Genomic DNA, 20,654 nt, shown 5'->3' with positions numbered 1-20,654 from the left:
CGCCACCACACCCAGCCAATTTTTGTATTTTAGTAGAGATGGGGTTTCAGTGTGTTGGCCAGGATGGTCTCGATCTCTTGACCTCGTGATCCACCTGCTTTGGCCTCCCAAAGTGCTGGGATTACAGATGTGGGCCACCGCACCCGGCCTAGCATGCAATATTTTTTGACAGCATTTTACCCACAGCAGAATTTCTTTCAAAATTGGAGTCAGTCCTCCTCTCAAAATGTGTCTCTGCTTTATTAATTAAGTTTACGTAATATTCTAAACCCACTGTTGTAATCTCAACAATGTTCACAGCATGTTCACCTGGAGTAAATTCCATTTCAAGAAACCATTTTCTTTGCTCAGCCATAAGAAGCAGCTCCTCATCCTTTCAAGTTTGATCTTGAGACTGTAGCAATTCAGTCACATCTTCAGGTTCCACTAGTTCTCTTGCTATTTCTATCACATCTGCAGTTACTTCCTCCACTGAAGTCTTGAACTCCCCAAAGTCATTCATGAGGGTTGATATTAACATCTGCGAAACACCTGTTAAGGTTGATATTTTGACCACCTTTCATGAATCACAGAAGTTCTTAATAGCAGCTAGAATGGTGAATCCTTTCCAGACAGTTTTCAATTTGCTTTGTCCAAATCTATGAGAGGAATCACAATGGCAGCTATAGCCTTATGAAATGTATTTCTTAAATAATAGAACTTGAAAGTTGAAATTACTCCTTGATCTATGTACTGTAGAATGGATATTGTAACAGAAGGCATGAAAGTGACATTAATCTTGTACATCTCCAACAGGACTCTTGGGTGATTAGGTGCACTGTCAATGAACAGTAAGTGCTCCTGTCTTTTGAAAGGAGACTTTTTTTTTTTTTTGAGCAGTAGGTCTCAACAGTGAGCTTAAACACATTCAGTAAACAATGTTGTAAACAGATGTGATATTTACACATATCTTTAAAATGCTTTTCATTTAAAGTGAGACGCATCACAGAACACAAAACAGAACTACCATTTGACCCATCAGTCCCATTACTGGGTATACATCCAAAAGAAATTAAATTGTTCTATGAAAATAAATAAGTACTCATATATTTATTGCAGCACTACTCACAATAGAAAAGACATGGAATTAATCTGCCCATCAGTAGTGGACTGGATAAAGAAAATGTGTTACATATACACTATGGAATAGTATTGAACCATAAAAAATGAAATCATGTTCTTTCCAGTAATGTGGGTGTAACTTGAGGCCATCATCCTAAGTGCCTTAATGTGGAAATAGAAAACAAAATACTGCCTGTTCTCATAAGTGGGAGCTAAATAATGAGCACCCATGGACATAAACATAGGAACAATAGACACTGCAGACTACTAGAGGGAGGAGGGAGAGAAGGGCAAGGGCTGAAAAACTAACTATTGGGTATTATGCTCAGTTCCTGGGTGATGGGACCATTTGTAACCTAGGCATTAGAGTATAATATACCCAGGTAACAACTTGTACATGTACCCCAAATCCAAAATAAAAATTAAAATAACAACAAAAGTAATAAGAAATAAAGTGAGAGATGTGTAACTCTAACTTGAACACTTAGAGGCCATTATAAGACTATTAACTGGTTCAATTTCAATATTGTTGTGTCTTATATGGGTGTAGTTTGTGGCACCCAAAACAATAACAGCAGTAACATCAAAGATCACTGATCACAGATCACCATAACAGATAAAATAATAAAAAAGTTTAAAATACTGAGAGAATTACCAAAATGTGGCACAGAGGCATGAAATGAGCGCATGTATGCCTTTGGAGAAATGGTGCTGGCAGACTTGCTTAATGCAGGGTTGCAACACACCTTCAATTAAAAAAAAGAAAAGCAGTGTCTGTGAAGCAGAAAAAAGTACAGTAAAACAAGGTATGCCTAAATAGATCTTAAAAGAGAGCTGAAGTAATTTTTGTTAAAGTACAGAACGTGGAAGAAATGAAAGAGGTGTCAAATAATTTGAAATTAACAAGTGTTAACAGTCTTTCTCACTCTGTCTGGATGGATCAATGGCTCCTCTCATAAAAATATCATGCTAGGATGAGAAGGATTATCATAGGTTCATCAAGGGTAGCAAAAGAGAAAATAAACTAGTTGCATGAATAATTTCTGAGATTAATCATTTTGACAATGGTAGAATTGGCACACCAACTCCAATATCTCCTCCTCACTAATATGTACATTAGTCAGAAATTTCATTCTAGACTGATTCTCCAAATCCCCCTATATTATTTTTATTGCTGTTTTAGACAATATTTGTTTTAGATTTATCTACATTTTTCAATACTGTCACTTACTATTCCTTTTATATTGGTCTCAGCTTTATTGAGAGATAATTCACATGCAACTCACCCATTTAAAAGTGTACTTAGATTTTAACATAGTCACAGTATTGTGCAATCATCACCATAATCAACTTTACATTTACATTTTCATGACCCTCCCAAAAACACTGTACCCTTTAGCAGTCTGTCCCATTTCTCCATCTTTCCCTCCCAGCCCTTGGCAACCACTAATCTAGTTTCTGTCTCCCTATTCCTTCTTGCATCTCAGCTCTTTCATTTTCCTTTGCCAGAAGTAGAATTTCCTTACATCCAGCAAACAAAAATTGTGACTTTTCAAACCAAATGCAGAAATATTTTCCTTAATTTCTTCTCATTTCCCGAGGCAAAAATATGTAGGACTTCTTTCTTTGAGCTGTTTTCTTCACTAGGATGAATTAAGTCTTGAAAGATCCACCAGCTGTAGTGAGTTGAAGCTGGATTTAAAAGAATAAATTACTAAAATTTTCTCCTCCAAAAATTAGTCTTACTCTCTTCTTCTTAACTGGATTTTGAGATGTTTAGTGTTCGGTAAAGACTTCTTAGGTTAGTAATCACCTCCAAACTATAAATAAGACAGGAACTTGTAAAGAGTCAGCATCCAGGAGGCAAAATACCTTCACTGGTACCAGGGAAATGTGTTGAGATGTCAGAATAAAGTTCACATTTATTGAGCGGTATTAAAGAAAAACAAAGCCAAACACTAGTCAAAGGTGGTAAAGACAGGTTCTAGTCTGTAATACTACTGCAGTAGTGGAGAGTGACTTCAGTATAAAACTGAGCTCAACTCCAATTGTGTAGGTGTGATGGTGGCTTAAAGAGAGACTGATGAAACAGGGAGGGAGAAACTAGTGGCAGGTCCAACAGTGTCAGGGAAGTGGAAAATTACAAAAAACAAGAAGAGACTTGCAGTGTAATCAGGCCATCTGGTTTATTAACTAACATTTACATGGAGAAGAAACAAACTTCCTATCTCCAGCACAGGAGGTAGTTTTACAAATTGGGTAAGGCATCCATAGAAACTAGTCCCTTACCCTCCCAGGGAGCCTGGAAGGCAAAAGAACAAGAAGGAAGTAAGAAGACAGGAGACAGAGCGGAAGCTGAGGGAGTGAGGGTTGGGGATGGGTGGGGAACTCACACTTCCTGCTTTGAGGTCAAAGAGACAGCTCCAGGTCATTAAGGAGACAGCTCTGGGTGGTAGAAGGTCTACTTCTCAAAAAGGCAGTTTATAATCAGGTGAACTATTGGGACTTAGAAAGAAATCTCTCTTTTCACTCTTTCCACTTTTAAGATCTTCTCTTTTACTTTGGTGTTCTGTAGCTTTTCTTTAATATGTCTTGGTGTGGAAATCTTTTCATTAATCTTGTTTGGGACCCGCTAGTTTTCCCAGTTCTAGGATTTGGTATCTTTTAGCAATTTGGGGAAATTCTTTTTATTTTATTTTATTTTTTTGAGATAGAGTCTGGGTCTGTTGTCTACGCTGGAGTGCAGTGTTGCGATCTCTGCTCTCTGCAACCTCTGGGTTCAAGCGATTCTCCCGTGTCAGCTTCCTGAGTAGCTGGGATTACAGGTGTGCGTCACTGCGCCTGGCTAATTTTTGTATTTTATTTGAGATAGGATTTCACCATGTTGGTCAGGCTGGTCTTGAACTGACCTAGTTATCTGCCTGCCTTGGCCTCCCAAAGTGCTGGGATTACAGGCGTGAGCCATGGAACTCCGCCAATTTGGGGAAATTCTTATCACCTCATTGAATATTCCTCTTCTCCATTATCTCTATTAACTCCACCTGAAACTCTGATTAGAGGTATGCTAAACCTTCTTACACTACCCTCTATAATGACCTATGTTTCATGTTTTCTATCTTTCATCTCTCTGGACTGAATTCTAGTTTGCATCTTAGGATTGATCTTCCAGTTCACTATCTTCATGATATCTAATATGTTGAATGGTATTATCAATTGCATTATAAATTTTAATTATTATATATTACTTTGCAGAATCTAATACTATACACACTTGGTCTTTTTTTATGGTCTTAAGTTCCCTTCTCATATTTTCTTTCTTTCTTTCTTTCTTTCTTTCCTTTTAGAAACTGATGTTTATTTTCCATCAACCTTATTTCCATGTTGCCTAAGAGCCCGTGCAAGAACAGCTTAAGACTATTAATTGGTTGTTCCTACCCATTCAGTAGCCTAAGCAGTGGGAGCTGCAGACCAGTCTTCCGTGGCAGGCTGAGCTCTCCAGTCTCTAGTAGGGAACTGCTGAATAGTCACAGAGGGCACCAGCACGCCTTCAGACCAGTCTGCAACCTAAGGCTGAGTAGCAGTGAACTCAGGGACTGGAGCAGTCCATTCACCCTGAAATTCCTCCTTGGTCACATCCTTTTCAGCAGCAGCCTGCTCTTCTTTTTCATTCTCTTCAGGATCACTTAGAGATCAGGCATGACCTTCCACGCGTGTTCACGGGAAATGGTGTCACGCATGCGCAGAACTTCCCTAACCAACATCCACCACATCAAACCCACTGAATGAGCTCTCATGTTGTTGCATGGAATGGCAATGTCCACATAGTGCAGAGGGCAATCTGTGTTACACAGAGCAATGGTAGGTAGGTTAATATAAGATGCTTCTGTGAAAGGCTGGTGGTCAGCTCTGGGGTCAGTAGCCACAAGAAGCTGTGGCTCCCGGAAGGCTGCCTGTATCTGGTTAGTGAACGTTCCAGGAGTGAAGTGGCCAGCAATTGGAGTGGCTCCAGTGTCAGCAGCAAACTTCAGCATATTTTCAAACTCTTAGAAAATTTCTTTAAACATAACTGTTTTATATTCCATGTCAAAAAATTCTATTATATGAGGATTTTGTGGTCTGTTGTTTTACTCACAGTGCCTCACTTCTTTTATTGTTTTGTGATTCTTCACTCTTGACTGCTCATTTTATAAGGAGCTTTATTTGTGGTATCTTGAAACCTGGGCTAAAGTTGAGTTCTTTCAAAGAAGTTATACATTTTTATTTATTTATTTTTCTGCTAGTCACCTGAGGATATGATCTTCTGGGATCATGCTTGAAGTTTTATGGACCATACATGCAGTATGAATCAGAACCCAAACTCAAGCAAAGATCAATTTGGGATTATGAATCCTTAAAAAATTCTGTCCTCTCATGCTACGCCAAAATCAATTTGCTTGTGAATATCAGGGTTTGCTGCTAATTCCTTCTTACCTTGACAGTATAGCTCTCTAGAATACTGTTTTTATGAATGCCTCATGTTAGATTCCCTGCACTGACCAAGACCTAGGCTGTATCTCACAGCTGGCCCCACACAATCATCAAAATGGAAGCCAAAGAATTCTAGGGTTTAACAAAAATTCTCAGAGCAATCCCCACTTGGGAACTTGCTTATCAATCAGGTTTCCTGATTTTATTTTATTTTGGGGATCTGTTGACTCCTTACTTTTAAGCAGTCTCATATAGTTGTATATTTACAGATATAGACATATATTTTAATTATTTCACCATATACGTTATTTCAACAGTGAGGGTGATGTAGATGATATAGGTGACCTATTCTGCCATACTGTCAGAAATAAAAATTGCTTTTATTTTATTCATTTTCTCTTAAACTCATATAAATTTATTGACCCCCCTCCCCCTATTTAATCAGCCACTTAGAAAAAAAAATCTATATCTGCCCTTTTATGGACATTCAAATATTTTGTTTTGTTTTTGTTTCATTTTTTTAGCAACAAAAGCTTCTTTCAGTTTACAGGGAAAAATCAAATGGTTCTATTTGAAATGTACTCTGACATGCTATTAAAGGGAGTATGGAATTGTACATGGCTCCCATAACCTTTGTCTGCTATTACTACTATGCGATACATTACAAGGCAAAAGATTTTGCAGATTGTAATTAACGTTACTAATCAGTAGAACTTAAGACAGAGAGATCATTCAGGTGGATCTAATTTAATCAGATAAGCCCTTTAATAGCAGAGTATTTTCTCTAGCAAATAGCAGAAGGAGTAATTAGAGGCAAGAGAAGGATTGACATACTGCTGCGAGTTTGAAGATGCAAAAATTTGGAAAGCAGCCTCTAGGAGTTGCAACCTATAGCCAATAGCCAGCAAGAAAACCAGGACCTCCAAGAGATCGAGACCATCCTAGTCAACATGGTGAAACCCCGTCTCTACTAAAAATACAAATATTAGCTGGGCATGGTGGCGCATGCCTGTAGTCCCAGCTACTCGGGAGTCTGAGGCAGGAGAATTGCTTGAACCCAGGAGACGGAGGTTGCGGTGAGCCAAGATCGTGCCGTTGCACTCCAGCCTGGGTAACAAGAGCGAAACTCCATCTCAAAAAAAAAAAAAAAAAAAAATAGAGGAAACCGGGACCTCATTCCTACAACCACAAGGAACTGGATTCTGTCAACCACAAGAATGAACTTGGAAACAGATTCTTTCCTGGAATCTCTTGGCAAGAGCATAATCCAACTGATAGCTTGATTTCAGCCTTGTGAGACGCTCATCAGAGAATCCAGTTGAGCCTACCTGGACTTCTGACATAAAGAACTAAGTGCCAATAAATGAATGTTAAGTTTCCATTTGTTATGCAGCAATAGAACACTATTGTAGGCAAGGCATATTTCTCCATCACCGGTAGCTTTAAGAAAAAAAAAACAACAAAAAACTAGTGATTTTTTTCCCTGAAGCTTTTCGTTCAGGGAACACAGAATCCCAAATGATAAAAGCTCACCTTCAAGAGCCACATTGTGCCTATGACTATAATGGCTTATATGCTTAAACTTTGAACAGAGAAGATAATGCAATTGAGTTTGCTATTGGCAGGCATAGGTCAATTTAGTGAAATGTCAAATACTTTTCAGTGAAAAGGCAGATCATTATAGCTGACACCAAGTCGGTATTCTGGGTTATAATCTGTAAGCCATTATCTTCACATTACTCTCACAGAGCTGACTCCTCTCCATCTTTTCTCAGGTAAAAGTCATGTTCCCCAGTGCTAACCTGTGGGCTCTGGAAGTGCCCTCTCTCCTTGATGAGGTTCTAGGTCTCTGAAGCCAAGTGGAGCCACTTCACATTTAGCTACGTGTTTACCTCCCTCTTCCTCCAATTCACCCTTAATTGCCTTTCTAACTTCATTTCTGATATGTCCACACAGACCCTAAATTGAAAAATATTGTTTCCCAGACATGCCAGATGCTTTCCTAATTTCCAGCATGTTCTTCCTTCCCTGCATGAGGCCCATTCCTCCATTTCCACCTGTAGAAATTGTAGTTATCGTTCAATATTTAGCTTAGGTGTTACTTGCCCCAATTGTTTATTGATTCTTCCAGGTAGAATTGGATAGTTCCTATTTTGTGTTTACAAAGCCTTCAGAAATAGCTTTCACCCTCTGTTGTGTAATTGCCTTGACATTAAGTTACTGACATTAAGAACAATGGCCTGGGCGGGGCGCAGTGGCTGAGGCCTGTAATCCCAACACTTTGGGAGGCCCAGGCGGGTGGATCACGAGGTCAAGACAATCCTGGTCAACATGGTGAAACCCCATCTCTACTAAAAATACAAAAAAATTAGCTGGGCATGGTGGTGCGTGCCTGTAATCCCAGCTACTCAGGAGGCTGAGGCAGAATTGCCTGAACCCAGGAGGCGGAGGTTGCGGTGAGCCGAGATCGCGCCATTGCACTCCAGCCTGGGTAACAAGAGCGAAACTCCGTCTCAAAAAAAAAAAAAAAACAAACAACAATGGCCTGTATGTCTATGAATCCCCAAAGCCTGGCACAGCTAGATGTTTGGTCCTTGTTTGTGGAATTGAGTAAACCTAATGTGACTCAGGCCCAGTGAGATAAACAAAATAATCAGATGCAAAAGAATAGTTCTATTTTTTTTTAATGAGTCAGCATATTGCTTACTACTTTCTCTTCAACTGGATTGTGTAGCCCCAATGTTTCTCCCAAGTTTTCATAACCTGTAAGTCAACACTTCCAAAGCAATTACTTCAAAACCAGATGATTTCAACATCCCCACAATCTGATACACATCTACGTACAAAAGCCTCATTCAGCTGCCTAAAAACTGCTTTTACTAAAACACTCTCCAAGACCCCTGGAATAACTTTCCATAGCCTAGAACTACGTGGTCTAATATGGTAGTCACTAGCGCCTAGTCATGAGCACAGCTTGAGATGCACCAAAAGTATTAAATGTTCACTGGATTTCAAAGACATAGTATGAAAAAAAGAATGTCAAATATATTGATTTTACTTTGAGATGCCTATACTGGGTAAAGAAAATATATCACTAAAATTAATTTCCCCTGTTTCTTTTTACCTTTTCTAATGAGGCCTCTAACACTGTAAATTACATATGTGTTTTGCATTTGTGGCTTGTATTATACTCTATTGGGATGTGCTAGCCTAGAGCATAAAATCCCAGCACCTGAATTTGGCGCCGTAATTCACATCTGGCTGCAATCTCCTCTACTCGTCTCAACTCTCATATCCCACATATGAAATGTCCACCATGGCCAGTATTTTTTCAGAGACTCTGTGCTTTCTTATTCTTTTCTTCTGCCCATACTATTCCCTGGATGATCTCTCTTTTTTAAAAATTTTGCTTATCAATATCTTATCCTTTCCTCCAAGCTCACTTTAGCTTCACTGCTTGGAAGAAGCCTCCTCTGATCCCACTAATAGAAAGGGATTTCTTCTAAAGGAAGGATTCTGATATGTATTTATTGTATATTTATCTTGTCTCGTCTATTACGTTATACGTACTTAGAAGATAGGGACTATTTAATACGCCTATCTGCATCTGCCTCCATAAATAGCAGAGTGACTTCCCTCAATAACCCTCAAAAAGTGTGAAATACATAAACTGAAGGGAGGGATTCTATTTAGAAAATAGGTTATAGGCTATATACACATGTATGTGTTTATATATATGTTCATGTATATAAATATATATACATATATACAGACTCAACATTTCATAATTTCATGAAGAGGGAAAGACTCAGCAAGATTATGTAGGTCTTCAGAGAAGAATAAAGAATGAAAATCTTCAGAGAGAATCAACACTGAGAACAACAGGGCTGGAAGATGCTGTAGAGAGCACTGCACTCTTTTCCCTCTTCTTACAGATGAAGGAGCTGAGGCTGGAGAATTTAAGAGACCCCTGCTAGATGGGAAGGCACGTTAGAGGTATACTGCTATATCTCCTGTGGTCAGTACGGGACCTGATACTCAAGAGGTCAATAAACATTGGCTGAAGGGATGAATGAAGAATAAACGAACAATGCAAAGTAAACACATCTAGCGAACTCACACTAGGCTACGTAACTCCTGATTCTCAGGATAGTGATATTTTCACTCTAACACGTAGAGGGGAAGGAAAGTTGGGAAGCAATGGGGAGCTATATTTAAAACTGAATTTTAGCCAACTATTAAATTAGCCATTTAACAGTTTTTCTGGCAATGGCATCTAGGTACCTGTGGATTCACAAGAGTTAATTATACCTTTCCTTCCTTTTCAAATGACCCTCTCCAAGTTGGTCAGTGCTGATCTTGCTGCAATTTATCTGTGCAGAAAAGAGTATATGTGTGTTTTCAATAATTTTCCTAATTATCGGTGATGGATTTTCATTTATCCCCTATCCTTTCATGTCCTGGTCCCGTTCATACATTTATTTGTTGCTTGATATTTTACAGGGTACCTGTCTTATGTACTCTGTATCATCAAATTCTCAAAGCAAATTTATTAGGTTTTATTAGCACCTCCACTTTGACATGTGGAGCCAAAGACTGAAAGAAGTTAATGTAAATTGATCAAATGTCATGTAGCTAAGAAATTTTGGAGCTGTGTGTGTCTTTTATATATTTTCAAATATTATGATTGCTTCTCTGATTGCTTCCCATTGTTACTTGTATTGAATAATAACACAGATTCATTATACTGAGGCAAGGGGTATCATTTGTGGCCACTGAACAGAAAGAAGCTGTTGGGCAATCTCATGATCTCAGTCTCCCCAGATAATTTATTATTCTTTATTCTCTTCAAACACAAGTTTGGTGGTTTAGTATATATGGAAAGAAAATAAACTTTCTTTTAATAATATTACCCAATATAACAATAATCAGAATAATTGCTAAACTGGCTTCCTAAAGCTTTAGTTGGGGGTACTTTTGCACTTCTGAAGCTCTGGTGTTGGGAAGGTAGTCACTGACATTTCTTTGAGAATCCTGTACATCTTCCCTTTGCCAAAGACAAGGAAACTTTATTTAAAGCTTCAAGATTTTGCAACATGGGGCTTAGGCTTTAAGGGTTTTGCCTTTTAAAAAAAAAATAGAAGGCGAAAATAACACAGTCCATGATTTCGATTTTGAACAGAATAAACAAGTAGGACAACATTAATCAATAAGTCTTAGTTGAGGTTGCCTACACAGGAAATCTATGCATCTTACACATTCTCCATCTGTATAAGGCAATTTGCTTGTTGTTATTTAGATGTGACTGACATAATTTGGCAATCTGGTTTATTAGTATACTTTGTAACATGTTGTATGTCGAATGCCAATGCTATTTTTTTCTGGCTGTAACTTAACAAGGTGACTTACTCTGAAGTAGTAAATGAATGTCACAAAGATTCTCTCCCACTCTCCCTAACTGCTTCTTTCTTCACCCTCTTCTTTTCTCTCTCTTTTTTCTTTTCTACATTTATCTTTAATCCACTAAAGAAAACAAATTTTAGAACACCAAATATTATGGGACAACTTGTTGTTCATGCGGGTTACCATGGGTATGCTACGTTCCAGCTTTTCAGTTTTAAGGAAGCTTGGGTAAATGTCTGCTATTCCCTTGTCTTGCAGCCCCTCTCTTCTCCCAGTTGCTTTTTGGGTACTATGGATAGTTTGAAAAAAATGCCAATGAAATAAAGTGAAGCAATTCTTTTTCAACTTGCATCATGAAATCCTTAGTGTTAAAAATGAGTGTATGTTAATGGAAGTGTCTATTAAATGAACAAGAAGTAAATAATAACAAAGTCATCTTGCTAATTAACCTGGACGGGTGGCCCGAGTTTTGCTGCAGCTGAAACTCAGCAGTACAACTGCCTTCTTAGCAGAGTTCTGGTGCATCAGATTTTCCTCTTTCTCTGGTGTCCACATGTCTAGCTATTTCAAAGATGTTTGTATCAAACTTTTGTTACAAATGCTAATACGAGTTATTTAGGGAAAAAAAGTGGCAAATACTTTCTGTGGGGGAGAAAAAGACTATTTCTTTCATTTCAGTGGGCCTAATTATAACACTCCTTTCTATTTAGTCCCTATTTATTTTCCAATTCTTTGGGGATTGGGTAGTATTTAACAATAAAACAAGCAGTGCTCCAGTGCCTAATTAAGATTTTCTTGTAGGATTAATAAGTCATGTCTCCTTAGCTCCACTGAACTAGAGGTGTTAATCTTCACTTTGGCATTCTTATCTTGAAATAAGTTAGTGGATCAAGTATTGAAGGATGTTGAGCAAACAGTTTGATTAAAGCCACTGACTCTTCGGATGCCAGTCTCATGGTATTGATTCAAATGCATCCCTACATACAAATGCTTAGATGTGTCTTTTTAAATGTACTAAAAGTGGTCTGGAATGACCACTGGAAAAAGCCACCCTGTTGGGCTTCCCCAACAAAGAAAGCAGGAAGTGTCTTTGCATGTTCCTGAATTACCTGTGTTTCTTCCTATGATGATTTTTTTTTCCTCACACTGGGGAAAAAAGAGGTCAGAGCATAGCAGCCACAGAGTAGTCTTGAGTTTTCTGGTAGAGACTTGCAGGAAGCTATGCCACGCACATTTGCTGGCAATGTTGTTTGAGACAAGTGGCCTCTGTTTTACAGTGACATGGCAGAAGGCAAAACAATTCACTCTAAAACTCGCACTCAGTTAAAACATCCTAGGCTTTTTTCTCTTTATTTTTCCAAATGACAGTGATTCAACAAGGCAAAAAGAGGTCAGTGAATAAGAAATTATATGCCACTGTCATTTCTGTGATTCTCAATTGCGTCTTTGTAAAAGTAAAGAGCTGGGCTAGATAATCTCTTAGGGTCCTTCCATTTTTAAGATGATAGTGCTCGTACTTTAGTGATAGAACCTACGCCTAGCTCTGGGAGGCCAAGCTTGTCTTCTTTTTCATCCCCAACACATCACACATGGTGTGTGCTGGATACATGCCTGTTGAATGGGTGAATGAAGCGGGGCCTTGAAATGCATTGTAGTCTCCAGTGCGGGCTGAGTACGATGAGTTCAGCCCTGGGAAATCTCTCCCTAAGGACCTTTTAATATCATTGAAGAAACTAGCTTAAATAGCCTGAAACTTAGCACAACTAAGCAACATTCTGTGGTAAGTGGCCCAGTGTATAAGACAGATTTTATGGATCACAGGAGGTTACAGAAAGTCATGCAGACCTCATAAAAGGATAGCTACAACTTGGCAGCCATTTTGGTTTTAACAGATAGAAAAATGGAAATAAAAGTAAAATAATAAAAATCAACATATATGTTGTATATTTGCCAGATGTCAGGCTTTTTTTTTTTTTTTTTGAGACAGAGTTTTACTCTTTTTGCCCAGGCTGGAGTGCAATGGTGTGGTCTTGGCTCACTGCAACCTCCACCTCCTGGGTTCAAGTGATTCTCCTGCCTCAGCCTCCTGAGTAGCTGGGATTACAGGTGTGTGCCACTGCACCCGTCTAATTTTGTATTTTTAGTAGACACACCATGTTGGCCAGGGGGGTCTTGAACTCCTGACCTCAGGTGATCCACCTCTGCCCAGCTCCTAAAGTGCTGAGATTACAGGCATGAGCCACCGCGCCTGGCCGATGTCAGGCATTTCATATAGTTTATGTAATCACATTTAATTCTTATAACCCCAAGAGATTGATATAATGATCCACATGTTACAGATTAGTGAAGTGAGGGTTGGGGAAGTTCAGTAACAAGTCCCAGGCCACAGAGTTAACAAATGGCGGAAGAGGAATTTGAACCCATGTCTGACTGTCTTAAAAGACTGTAATACTCCACATGCAACAGTCTGCCTGAACAGGAGGTACACTAGGTTGTTAAAGAACCTGGCTTTCAGGACAAATGTGGCCTCTCTTATCAAGCTGCTCCTGGTGAATAAGCACCTGCCTGTTCTCTTTCCTCATTCATCCCTATAAAGCCTGAGAATATCCTCATATATGACCTTTTATCTCTTTTGCCTTCTGGGATGTGTGTGTGTGTGTGTGTGTGTGTGTGTGTGTGTGTGTGTGTTTTCTGTCTGCCCCTCTTTGCTTGTCTCCACCCTTGATATTTACATTTGTCCTGGCTAACCTACCGGGCTTGGATTGGTTTTGACTTCTGGAATGTACTATTACTGTTCATTTCGCCTACCTTTCTCCAAACTTCTGGCTCTGCCATGGGCTCTGCCTTCTGAGTTCTGTTATAGGTTCACCTCGTCTTTCTCTTTTTCTTTTCTAGACATCTGCCTTCCTCTTACTCTTTACCTGGGCTCCCCATCATGCAATATCTATTCATTGTGACTTAGGGCAGGTATGGTGACAGATGCATGGACAACCCAAGCTGAAAGTAAATCTGAGCAGACATAAAGAAACAGAAACAAGCCTGCTTGTTGGAGAAAATTATTTGGAAGAGAAAATGTAGTTTGTGTTACAAATGGGAATATAGTTGAATAAGCAGGTACATTAGATGACAGACCTTCTAAAAAGGCAGACATGGGCATGTAGATGGTAGTGCAGGAAATGGAGCACCAGCGCACATGACTGAAAAAAGAAACTACATGTTCAAAGCTGTTTATATATAGAATAAAAAATCAATCTTGAATAGCTCTGACAGAAGAGGGAAGGGAAAGGGGAATAAGGATACCAAATAGGAGGTTGACACTGATTTATCCAGACATAAGACAGTAACAGCTTGCACTAGTGTTGAGAAGGTGTGTAAATAGAAAAAAGGGGATGGGGTAGAGCCAGTATTAATATTTTAAAGAGAGTCATTAGAAATTAGAAGAAGACTGGATATAATATATGCAATTTTAGGACTGCCCTAGTTTTTAAAAAATCTTGACTTATTTGGGGGAGCTCAAGAAGAGGTGCACAAGGAAAGAATTTAAGGTTAGTTTTGATACTTCACTAAATATTTACATCAAGTAAACTTCATAATGGATAGGAAAGCAACCAGCAACAATCCAATGTTATAACGTTATTTAGTATTAAGTATTCTTGGATTTTGCTCTTTGATAGTTTCCAAACCACGAACTGAGATTTCTCAGAGGTATATGAGACACTGAAGAACAAATTCCTGTTAGAAATGTAGGAATCCTTCTGAAGGGGGGTAAAGATCAGAAAGAATGGAGTTATTCCTTTTTTTCCCTCCTATATGGTAGCTATTTTTGGGACATTTACTCTAATAATCCTAAGCCTATATAACAACAATCCAAGTTATAGTATAATATAATTTCCTTGAATTGATAGTTGGAGGGAAAAACACTCAGAAATTTCATATTCTGTAAACGTTATAAAAAGACCCCTGTGATAGACACGGTGGCTGTCATGATCCCTGGTCTCTGATGTTCATGCTTTTGTATAATCCCTTCCTGTGAGTATGGGCAGGACCTGTGACTTGTGTCTAGCCCACATAGCAAAGGTGATGGGATGTCAGCCTTGTGATTTTGATACATGACATAAGATGGTCCTTCTAGTAGGCTTACTGTGGAGTCTCTATCTCCGTTGCTGGCTTTAAAGGAGGAAGCTGCCATGAACCTTTGGCTGCTAGAAAGTGAATGCTGTCAACAACCTGTCCTTAGTTGAGCCTCCGGATGAGAACCAAGGCATAGATGACACTTTGATGGCAGTCTTGTGAGACTCTGAAGCAGGAACTCAGCTAAGCCATGCCCAAACTCATGCCCTAATAAGAGTCGTAAGATAGTAAATGTGTGTTGTTTTAAGCTGCTAACTTTGTGAGAATTTGTAACACAGCATAGAAAGCCAAACAGTTCACTTTCGGCCCTCCTCTTTGATTGGCTGTATAAACAGTGATTAGTGCTTACATTTTCCCCGCTGCTATGCCAGAGACCCTGGAGCCATTCCGACATTCTCCCTGTCCCTTATACCCAACATCTAGCAACTAACCACTCTGCATATTCCAAAACACTCCCTTTCAACGAGTTTTTCTTTTCTATGCTTCATACCCTTGAAAATAGTGAAGCTCAGACTATACAACTCATGCCTTTCTTTGGGGCTGATGGCTACAAGATGTTCACATGAGTATGGGAGAGGGAGGGAGGCAGCAGAATTGCCAAGGGTAAGGGGCAAATAAGCGAATAAGACAACACTGATGTGATACTGAACTGAGGCGTGGCGGTGCCAAGGCCCTTGCTCAGACTCCAGTTAATTCGACTGTTGTCAGGGCATCGGTAGCCCAGAAGTGACCTCACTTTGCTGCAGAGGCACTTTTGACAACTTTCTCTACCACTCTCATTGTTTCCTGCTTGAACCAAATGTTCACTCTGACTTGAAATCTTATTTCCCCTCTAATTTACCCTCTAGTCTATTTCCAGACTGAGTTCCTAAAATAGAAATCTGGTTCATCTTACAATATTTCCCACTAGTATCTAGGATAAACTAAAACCCCTTACTTTAGTCCCAAAGCCTTCCCTAGTCTAGTGGGTCCTTGTTACATCTCTGGATATGTCTCCTGTCCTAGGCTCCTACCTCTCATTCTGTGTTTCATTGATACTAATCATTTATAGTTTCCAGGGTATATTCATGGTATTTTCATCTCTATATTCCTATTGAAGTTATTTTCACTGTGAAGAACATTATTCCTCAGCATTTGTAATTTTACCTTACCTTTTAAGAGTCCATGGGTGTATTTTACCTTTCCTAATTTTACCTTACCTTTTAAGAGTCCATGGGTGTATTTTAAACATTTAGGAAGCATTCACTCACCTGTTAAGAAGGATAATTTTAGGTAAGGGCAGAGGCTTTGTGGGGATCCGGTTGAAAAAGCAACAAAAGTACTGCAAATTGTTCACTAATCCAAGGGAACATCACCCTTGAGCCCATCATCAAATCCTGACCATAACTAGTGTACTGTTAAAAATTCCAAACATGTTAGATAGCTGCCTCACTGATAAGGCATCTTAGGTGCCATTTTGTGTATCTTTTCCTCTGGCTACATGAAAGTGTAATGAAGAAATGCCTCTTTACTACAATAACATTAAAATGACATCTATTTGGGTAGGTGTTTGCTTTTACCATTTAATGCAGGACTTTTATTTCCCATAAAAATATTTTTCACAGTGAATCTCCAAATGGTTTCTGAGATGACTGGGAAGGTTACCAGGTGAGAAAAAATGAAAAGAGATTTTTAGCAACTGAGCATTTGAATATCCAGATGATATTATTACATTTTTGATGGCATAAACATGCACAATTTTTGTGGTACATAAAAGGATGTCAACTTGGGCTTTAAAAAAATGGGGAAAAAAGTCAGCAAAATATGGCTAGGTATCAAAACTGGTCCAAGCACTTAGTAAGGAAAATAACTAACTTTATTCTTAGTTTGGAAATTTAATGGAAATATAGGTGCCACTAGGGGGCTCTCTAATATGCCGTAGTCGGGAGGCCTGAATATCACAGCAAGGGTAATAGAATAACGAATAAAAATGCTCTGTAATTTAAAGTATATCCCTTAGTCACATTAACATTTGCATGTTTGCATAAAGGCTGAAAGATGGAACTTTATTATTTTAAGGGTTTCTAGAGTTAAAAAATGTATTTGTGGTAAATAATTTAGCAATGCAAATGTAAATACACACCTGATAAAGAAAGGCATAATGCGCTTCATTGCATTCAATTTCTTTGGTGTAATAAAAGGGGGGAAAAAAGAGCTTTCTCTAGTTTCCTGATTATTTTCCTCCTGAGTAATACAAAACGAAATGTTTAAAATTTTTGCCACCTGAATTATTCCGTCAGTTAATAGTTCGTTATTTATAGGTATGAAATATGTATCTCTATACATATATATAATTGGATTTTAGGTTGTTTAACCTTATTCAACAGAATATAAAGAATAAAACTTTTAAGTTGTAAATACTAATATATTACCAGTTAAAGGAAATCATTAAAAGGCTTGGTTTTACGTGGATATACTTAAGAGGTAACTTATTAGGATATATTTCATTTATTCTTCTAAGACATGCAACATGCAAACTTTGTTTAACAACTTTTCCCAGGAACATTGAAACATATTTATAACAAAAGCATTATTACTAGGGAAGGAAATATTGGGTATTTAGCATCCTTTGTATTGTATATTGTAATTTATGTTTGTTTCCATGCTTTTAAATATGTTCCAATTATAAGAGTTCTGTGTTGCATTTTTCTATGATTGTCAAATGTTGTGGCATAAATATATAAAATTCTACACAGAACTATATTTGGAGTCTATTTTGTGCTCTGGAAAATAGGAACATGTTGAATTGAAGTAATCAAAATTATTTCAGGGATAAGAGATTTGTGGAATGAGAAAAGGAAGGTAATTCTCCTGAGCTTTACTTCCTTATTCTTTTCTTTATTTTTTAAAAATCAAAGTACAGTATGTATTCTCATTATTTTCTGGTTTCCTATCTCAGCTTATTAACTGCAAACCAAATTTTTAAATATAGATTTTTAACTAACTCTACCCCCAAAGGACAAAAAAGAATATGATAAATTTTGTGGGCTAGCAAATAATTCATTCTTATTTTTAGGTTTATATGGGTATATATATATTTTCTTTTTCTTCTCTACAATCAAAAGACAAATGCATGACTGTGTACAAGTGCTTTTTTCACTACTAGTACAGTACGTGGAGAAGTGAAGATGGATCCTAAAAGGAGAGGCTGGGAATTAAATAGTAACATATGCTTTCTAATTCAGACTTTTTACTAAGCGGTGAAGAACACACTAAAACATTCAAGGTAGTTGGTAAGATAAAGTTATGATCTTTTGCTTAACCTGGAAGTTTTTGGCTGTGACAATTCTGTTGCTAAAATCATTTGCTTTCTTTTATTTAAAACAAAAAAAAACAAGTAAAGAAAAACCTTCAACTTGGTAATTCAAGTCAAAATCAGAAGATGAGTTAATTTGTTAAATGTATACCTTTACAATATATTTGCAAATACTGGGTGGTCACTAAATTGGGAATCAAAACATAACAAATGATGTATTAATATCATATTACATAGAGATAATAAATTGTCTATATTTTCAGATTTTCACTCTCAAATTATTTTTTCTCAAGTATATATATGTATATATTTATAATTTTCAAATATATACTTTAATTATATAATATTTAATACATATTTGAAAATATTTATATACCTGAGCATAAAAGGCAACTAGGAAATACTTGGTGAATGAGCATATTAAGCAGCTATATAAATCATAAGAAGAAAGAATAAACATTTATTGTTATTCTGGAAAATATTTTCTGAGGTAATTTGTATTCATCTTAGAATGAATAACTGTGTAAAGCCATTGGTGTGTATTCCTTTGATTTCAGTGTAAAAAGTGATTAAATAATTTAATGTCATAAGGAGGCTAGCTTATCTTGCATTAAAAATATATACATACATCCCAGCACTTTGGGAGGCCGAGGTGGGTAGATCAGGAGGTCAAGAGATCGAGACCATCCTGGTCAACATGGTGAAACCCCGTCTCTACTAAAAATACAAAAATTAGCTGGGCATGGTGGCATGCGCCTGTAGTCCCAGCTACTCAGGAGGCTGAGGGAGGAGAATTGCTTGAACCAAGGAGGTGGAGGTTGCGGTGAGCCGAGATCGTGCCATTGCACTCCAGCCTGGGTAACATGAGTGAAACTCCATCTCAAAAAAAAAAAAAAAGTATATATATATATATATATATATATATACACACACGCACACACACACACACACACACGCATGCACACATATATGTGTACATGAATATATACATATTTGTGTATTTTTTCCTTGAGCAGTTATGAATTTATGTACTGCTGCCAACAAAATGAACTATAATGCATGCTTTTATTGAGTTTAATGTCCTGCTGGAGATACTTAATAAATATATATACTAAAAGTTAAATAACAATACAAGAAATGATGGAAGGTAGAGCAGTCGAGAGCTGGTCTAGAACTCCCCATAGATAGGCAAAGATCTCTCAGTCGGTGAGACTGAGACCTTGACCTTGACACTGCAAGGTCAGCCATAAGCCTTAGCTTGTTAGTCAAGCTACAGGGCCATCAAGCTACACCTGTTTTAAGAAGTACAGATTAATTTTAAGTATTTGAAGGCAGCAGTCCTAATTGAAAAGTTCCATCTACTTAGATCATTTGTAAGACCTTATTTGTCTTCCCAGTTACCAGTAACAAACTGTCTTCTGAAAATATTTGCTACACACTCCTAAATTTTAATGCAGAAGTTTCAGTATAAAATTATCTCATCGTAGTAATTCCTGTTCCCTTAAGGTCTATTTCAGATCATTGTTTTTCCTTTAATCTCGAGCACAAGGTGCACAGATCGTAAAATTTAGAGTACTGCAAAAATCATTGAGTAATCAACAAAAAGTTAATCAATTTGCAAAGTGAAGTTTTCATCATGTGTCTGTACCTGAGGCCAATAAATCAAACTAAGTGGATTTAGCTCTCTAAGCTAGCATGGAAGGAAAGACCATTTCCTTTATTAGTTCATTAGGGTTTTCTCTAATCCCAAAAGTTGATTCTAAATAATCCACATATATTGCCAGGTGATGACCTCTCTCCTCTTCCACACTAATTTTCCATTCTAATCGCCTAATTCCATTCTAATCCATTCCATTCCATTCTAATCGCCTAATATTAGTGTCTGTGCTTTATACCAGCTGAGTCACGAGTGCAGCCTTACCTAGGCAGCTGAAATCCCCACAGATATGACCCAAAGCTGTGTGATTATTATGACTCTTGGCCTTTTCGTATATAGGTAGTCAATATTTACAAGCACTGCAGTCTATGAGTAAGGTACAGCTCAGGGAATAACTCCTAAGAAATGAAAAAAAAAAATGTGGCTAGTTTTCCTACAGTTTGACGGAAAAGAAAGATCCCAATTTCATGGTTTATATTCTAATATATTTTACCTTTCATCCTATATTGTGGTTCTCTTTGAATAGAATTTTCTAAAAATAAATCTATTTTTCTGCATTGATTTATTCTAGGAGACACAGGGTGACATTTCCTAGCGTAA

The 20,654-nt window shown here is 37.7% G+C and overlaps 1 protein-coding gene and 1 pseudogene across 2 annotated transcripts in view; both read right to left on the bottom strand.

Annotated features, from left to right (window-relative positions):
* The window catches only part of HS3ST5 (heparan sulfate-glucosamine 3-sulfotransferase 5), a 179,095-nt gene that overhangs the window by 23,751 nt on the left and 134,690 nt on the right, over positions 1-20,654 (bottom strand). The window lies entirely within an intron of this gene.
* LOC116549421 lies at positions 4,026-5,913 on the bottom strand (annotated as a pseudogene).

This window comes from Sapajus apella, unplaced genomic scaffold (genome assembly GCF_009761245.1).
Source record: "Sapajus apella isolate SASKATOON/1434 unplaced genomic scaffold, GSC_monkey_1.0 scaffold6, whole genome shotgun sequence".
Lineage (NCBI taxonomy): Eukaryota > Metazoa > Chordata > Mammalia > Primates > Cebidae > Sapajus > Sapajus apella.
The sequence above is the reverse complement of the archived record's forward strand: the minus strand, read 5'-3'. Positions and strand labels throughout refer to the sequence as shown.